The following is a 7,103-nucleotide window of genomic DNA, read 5'->3' as shown; positions in this document are numbered from 1 at the left end:
ATTGCTTGAGTTATATGGTTGGTGCTTTGTTTGGTGACTTTGAAAAGACAAGTCCACGCATACTGTATTGTAAAATATGCTTTTATTTTGTTAAATGGACAATTCATAAGTTAATGTTTTTTTTAAACCATACTTACAATTGATTTAAAAAAAATAATTAACTAAATTTTACTTGTTTTCCACAGTCATACCACAATGACTTCTCCAGTCTGGCTAAAAGTTACAAAAGGTGATCCTTCAGTATGCCATTCCTACTTCAGTGAGTGACCTGTCAAAGGAAATAGAAAAACAATGTAATCTACAAGGACATTTAAGGCTGCAGTTCATGGATTCTGACTTGGGCAATTAGTTTTTAAATCTCATGTACACATCTGAAATTCCAGACAAAAGTACACTAAAGGTGGTATTCCTGACAACACCAAGTGATTGTGACAACTTGCCCCCACCACAACTGAACAGTTCTCAAAAGGAGTACCTGCTCATCACCAGCTCTTTCACTTTCATCCTGTGACACAGTCATTTTGTCAACCCAATCTACATCATTAAGCTCTGACTGTGTTGCAAAAGTGTGTCTTGCCAAATATATAACAAAACTGAGAAAAATTGGCTGTAATGAAGTGAAATTAAATTTACTCAAGCCCAAACCAGCTGGAATTTCCAGTGCTGTTTACCATATATATATATAAAAAACATGCAATGCTGAGGTGAACTACTGCCCTTACCATCCACAAACGGAGACATCCAAAACACTGGAAGTAGTCAGTTTAATACTTCTGTCTGAAATTAAAAAGAACAATAAGAAAACATTATGAATGCTGATGGACAAGACCTTTTCTATCAGGAGACATGAGGTTGTCAAGGAATCGCCTTCAATAGCAGATTTCAAAACTAGATGGCCTGCTCTTTTCAGAAGGGAAGAGGTGAGTGAAAAGTTTTTGAGTCATTTATGTTTAACTTTATTGGTTTTGTGGTAACAATAATTTATTTTATTTTGTAGATTTGTGCACAATTTGAAAGAATCACAACAGCCACATTGGTGTCTACATACTTGGCGAAGATGAATCCATATTCTGCAAAGCTTATAAGGATCTATGCAAAACGAGGAGTCGTCAATGGACAGAGAATTAAAAACCTGCTGGTCTCCACAACACGGGTATGATGAACTGCACTCATTAAAACCTTATAATAAAACTTCTTTTTGCACTGGTGAAATTGGAATTAGAAAGTTTCTGGAACTTGTAAAAAAAGAAACATAGGTACAGTTTAAAGTGTCCCTTTTTGTTGTTGTTTTCCACTTACATGCTGTATTTTGCATAATAATCTAAAAATAAAGGTAAATGTTTACCTGATATTGTGAATGCTACAATTAATAAAATTTTTATATTTACATATTTAGACTGACAACATTGATCAGACTCCGATCTTTCTTTGTCTACCTGAATGAAGACCCGACCAGTCTAATTAAAGAGTATTTGGTAAGTATATGTGCATATATATATATACTTTGCTGTATTATCAAGGAATTGAAATGTTGTGGTATCCCAGGTGAAAAAGTAGTACACTTCCATATTGTACTTACAGTGCTCTATTTTAAACTAATTTATACTTGGTATACTAAAATTTATTCTTTAGTACTTTTTAAGATGTTCTTAAGATTATCTAAGTGTACTTATTTGTGCTGTTTTGAGACAACATGATTATGAAATAAAATGTGCTTTGAATATACTATCTCTGTATTAAAAATTTATTTAGTTAAAACTTGTAAACTTGAACCCAACTTTCATACAAAGATGGGTTCAAGTTTACTACGAGTGGTACTTAAATACATTTTTAAAATAGATTTTTAGAACATTTTAGTTCATATTCATGGTGTCTCAATAATAGAACAGGGAAGTACAATTATACCTTGTTCACACTGTCAGTCTAAATATGATTTTGGTGCATATTCGAATCCATCAATTCCAATTCAATCACATTTAGAACGTGTGAACGGCCAAAAACCACATGAAATCAGTGTTTTTTCAAATCTTTTTCGGGCTACATCCATGGGTGGTTTAAAATCCTTTTCAAATCGCATTTCTGGAAATCCAAGTCAGTCTGACCGCTCTGATCGCATTTGTGTAGCTTTTCAGTTATGTCATGCTGTTGCGTCACATAAAACGTAAACACGTCAGATGTTGAGGCAGATTGTCGTGCCAACGCAACGTCATTGCCATAGAAACATTGCAGATAATCCAGAAAACGGCAGAACGCTACAGGACGAACAGTTGTGATCCACAATATGGACAATGAGTTCGTCAAATCGGATATGCCCTAAAATCTGATTTAGACTGACATTGTGAACAATGTACAAGATGTTTAAGATTATCTTAAGTAGTACAAAAGAAGAATTTTTAGTATACTACGTACAGAATTAGTGCATGAAAATAGAGCACTTTAAGTACATTATGGACGTGTACTTTTTCACCTGGGATAACTTTTTATTTTATCTCATCTCCACTCATGGTATTTCAAACCTAGTAGTTTCTTTCTAATGCAGAAAACAAGATATTTTAAATAATGTTGGTAAGCAAACAATACTTGCCCTATTTTACTTTTTGGCTGTTGTACATTATGGAATATGAGACCGTTCTTAAAATACTTCAGTTTTACAGAATCAAGTGATGTGTTGGTTTTGAATAACATTAAATGGTAAATGAGATTTTTCTGAACTTATTAATAAACATAAAATAATTTTATCATTGTCATTCTCACCTGCAGGATACAGATGCACCCAGTACCCAGGAGGCGATCCAGAAGATGGTAATGGGAGTGCTTGTTGTAAAAATGTATGGTTCAGACATCGAAGACAGCCCAGCAGATGTTGGAGTGTTATTAAACGGATTAAGAGTTCTCGGACCTCAACAACATTGTGTATGCGACAACCATGCTGATGGGACTGAAATATGAACTGAACTTGAGCTACTTTCCCAAATTCAGGTACACTTTTGAAGTATTGCAGTTGTTGTTTCTGGAGCTAGATGGGAAGTAACTATCTCATAAAGTTCAGACGCTGAAGACCAAGCCTTTTGCAGATGTTTTGAGAAAGGAATGTTTTAATATTTCATATGTAAATGCCATGTTTTTGAAATGGCAGTACAATAACATTCAGGAAGTAAGCAGTGTCGTCAATTTATTTTGATAGTTTTGCAGTGTGTTTCTATTTAATTAGATTAATGTAGAGTTGTTTAAAGCTTTGGCTGTACGTAAATGGTCCTGCATCTAATTTGTCATGGAATGTTAACGTTTATAATGTTTTTACAGTACCATTTAACTTAAAATTATACCAAAGTTGTTGAAAAATCTTTGGAAGTCGCATGTGCCAGCTCTCTGAATGGAGAGCAACCTATTTTGTCAGTTAGCATTACAGTTGTGTAATAATGTTGTTTAATTATACGTATCCAGGGGCTTGAAAAAACTGCCTGAATGGTGCTTCGTGCATTTCATTTGTCAGTAAGTGTAAAAAATTGTAATGTTATAAGGTTACATTGTAATATCCAAAGTCCTTGAAAAACTTTGCAAGTTTTTCAAGTTGATGAGTGCATCTCATTTGTCGGTATATCCTTTACGGTATCTGTAGTTTAAGTGCAATAAACATGGCTTGAAGAACTGGTGTCTGAGAATCTTTTATGAATAAAATGAATGTTATATAGAGTTTATTACAAAAAGTATATTTTTGTGTGTGATTTAACTTGAAATAGAAATTGTTGTGTTAAAGTAAATAAAAGTAATTGGATGGAACCACTGTCCACAATGTAAATGAGTTGTATGAATAAACTACTCTTGATTTGGACAAGCAAAAAATATTTGATTAGTTTGTACAAGTTAAACACATGTTCAGAAAACGTAACAATCTTAAGTTATGGATAAGTAACTAAGATAATTTTGTTAAACATTACCACTTCACATTAGTTATTTATTATTCAATTGTGTTGCTGCAACAAAAGAATTTGGCATTGACTGAAAACAACCCTTAAATGTTAATAAAAACTAACTGGGTTGTGTGGAACCACTGTCCACAATAAAATTGTGTTCGTTTAAAGTATCATTTTTTTGAGTGTATGCGGATGATACCCAGCTTTACATCTCGTCACATCCTAGCGAAACCCACCAGTTTGCTAAGCTAACAGACTGCATTAGTGATATTAGGGACTGGATGGCACATAACTTTCTTATGCTAAACTCCAATAAGACAGAGATACTTATTATTGAACCAAATCGCTCCAAACATATTAGGTCAGATTACAAGTTGCCCATAGATGGCTGCACGGTGGTGCCATCTTCCACGGTTAAGAATTTAGGCGTAATGTTTGACAGCAATCTATCTTTCGATAGTCATATCTCCAACGTCTGCCGCACAGCATTCTTCCATCTTAGAAATATCTCAAAAATACGCCATATGCTGTCTGCATCAGATGCAGAAAAGCTTATCCATGCTTTTATGACCTCTAGAATAGACTATTGTAACTCGTTACTCGGGGGATGCCATGCAAATCAAGTAAACAAGCTACAGCTGGTTCAAAACGCCGCCGCAAGAGTGCTTACTCGCCCTAAAAAGTATGACCACATTAGTCCAATTCTGGCATCTTTACACTGGCTACCAGTTAAATATCGCATACTTTAAAAAATATTACTAATCACCTACAAAGCCTTAAATGGCCTAGCGCCCTCGTATATTAAAGAACTACTATCAGAATACAATCCACCACGTAAACTGCGATCACAAAATTCGGGTTACTTAATTATCCCTAGAATATCAAAAGTGTCTAAAGGTGGTAGATCCTTTTCCTACTTAGCCCCTAAGCTCTGGAATGATTTACCAAATAATGTTCGAGTATCAGACACAGTCGAACAATTTAAATCTAAACTTAAGACATTCTTCTTTAACAAAGCATTCACATAGAATGTCCAGTAAATGTACTTTTCCCGCAGTAGTTATTTTGTCTAGAACAAAGCACTCACATACCTCATACGGGTAATTTACTCTTGCCGCAATAGTTAGCCTGTCTGGAACCGAGCTGAATTAAACCACTATAATGTATGACACTTGCATTACATGCGAACGGCCCCTACGCTAATAGAATTCTGTTTTTGTCTCCCTGTCTCGTCCTCGACCCTGAGGACAATGAGACAAACAGACCCAGTTCCTGTTGCTGTGAAGGTCATCGCACCACTGATCTACTGGCTGTCCTTCAACGTGACGCCCAACCGATGCGCGACCAACGGCCACCGGCTGAACCAGTTTAATCCGCTTACACGCTTCCTATCCCTACCGTGTCTATATATTATAAATATAAATATTAATTTCTCCCTAGGGTTTTTTGTCCTTCTAGGATTTTTTCCCATTGGGTTTTCTCCTAGGGGGTTTTTTTAGTCCCAGGGAGAGTCAGCCAACTTTGGCTTAACTTAGCACTTTACTGTATACGTTACATTATTAATATGCTCGCTTACACGGTTTTTTACAACTGTGTCAATAGTGTGAACCACTTACCTGTGTCCCCGTGAACGCCCTGAAGTGAATGAGAAGTCAAGTCTTGTAAGTAGCTTACTATTGTGATGTGATACCTACCTCTGCTTACAGCAACGTCTAAGGAGGACGAACTGTGTCAATAGTGTGAACCACTTGCCTGTGTCCCAGTGAACGCCCTGAAGTGAATGAGAAGTCAAGTCTTTGTTCTCCCCTGTTCTGCCTCCAGGAGGAAGCAGAGGGCGCCACGAGTCAAAGGACCAACTAGAAAAGGGTCCCAGCCCCCGTTTCATGGTCCAAACCGCCTGGAGGCGAGAAAAAAAGATTATTTTAAGCTGCCCTTTCCCCTTTCCCCTTACTTTTAAATATTTAAATAAAGTTTATTTTAATTTATAGAAGACTTGTGTGTCTGGTCATTGGGGTGGTCTTGGGAAACTCCTCGAGGTGGCAATTAGAGCGGGGCGTGACCCTTACAGAAACCTTGGGTCCGCTCCGGCCTGTGACACGAGTCTTCACACAATGCGAGTGGTAATGTTTTGTATGAATGAAGGCTGCACAACTCGAAAATACAGAACAAACGACGTCCTGTGTTGATTCAATTGACGCGCTTATTCTCAAATTCAGGACGACTTCAGAAATGTTTGGAAAATTGTAGCTTGTGTGGAAGCTACCTCACTACTTGGTCAAAAAAAGAGCTAAGCTACTGAAAAGCTATTTGATTTAGAAAGCAGCTAAGCTAACGCCAGCATGATGCCAGCATGATGCTAGCATGATTAGCATGAGAAACACGAAACTGAGAACAAACACTGGAACCAAAATAACAAAGATCAGAGACACGATTCAGGCAGCCCGGATGACGGGAACAACATACACTGAATCTTGACGAACGAACGAGCACACGACAGAGAACGAGAGGGCATTATAAAGACACAACACAAATGGGGAACAGGTGAACATAATTAATTACGCAAGACACAAGTACATAAGGGAGTAGGGTAAAAGTGACAAGACACTGGGAACACGTGGAAGCCACACACACAATATGACTCATAGTACATAGTACTGTCATGGTCTTGCCAGATGTACTCAGACCAGAATCTAGTACAAATGGTCTGGCAAGCCCATGACAGAATCTAACACGATGCTAATATGATTAACATGAAGCTAGCGTGATTAGCATGAATCTAACACGATGCTAATATGATTAACATGATGTTAGCATGATTAGCATGAAGTAAGCATGATGTTAGCATGATTAGCATGAAGCTAGCATGATGTTAGCATGATTAGCATGAAGCTAACATGATGTTAGTATGATTAGCATGATGCTAGCATGATTAGCATGAAGCAAGCATGATGTTAGCATGATTAGCATGAAGCTAGCATGATGTTAGCATGATTAGCATGAAGCTAGCATGATTCTAGCATGATTAGCATGATGATACCATGATGTTAGCATGATTAACATGATGCTAGCATGATGTTAGCATGATTAGCATGAAGCTAGCATGATTAGCATGAATCTGTTACGTTACGGTTTAACACAAAAGAGAGAACCCAAACGCAGATACTATAAAATAAACTGAAGATTTATTCC

General features: G+C 36.8%; 1 long non-coding RNA gene across 1 annotated transcript; it reads left to right on the top strand.

Moving 5' to 3' along the window:
• Positions 1 to 1,013: 1,013 nt before the first annotated feature.
• Positions 1,014 to 4,088, top strand: LOC135775988 (uncharacterized). The gene is made up of 3 exons (XR_010543997.2): positions 1,014 to 1,153; positions 1,397 to 1,475; positions 2,761 to 4,088. It is a non-coding gene; the product is annotated as an uncharacterized lncRNA (long non-coding RNA).
• The last annotated feature ends 3,015 nt before the right edge of the window (positions 4,089 to 7,103 follow it).

The sequence above is a fragment of the Paramisgurnus dabryanus genome, chromosome 21 (genome assembly GCF_030506205.2).
Source record: "Paramisgurnus dabryanus chromosome 21, PD_genome_1.1, whole genome shotgun sequence".
Taxonomy (NCBI): domain Eukaryota; kingdom Metazoa; phylum Chordata; class Actinopteri; order Cypriniformes; family Cobitidae; genus Paramisgurnus; species Paramisgurnus dabryanus.
Note: the sequence above shows the minus strand (reverse complement) of the source record. Positions and strands in the feature narration are given on the sequence as shown.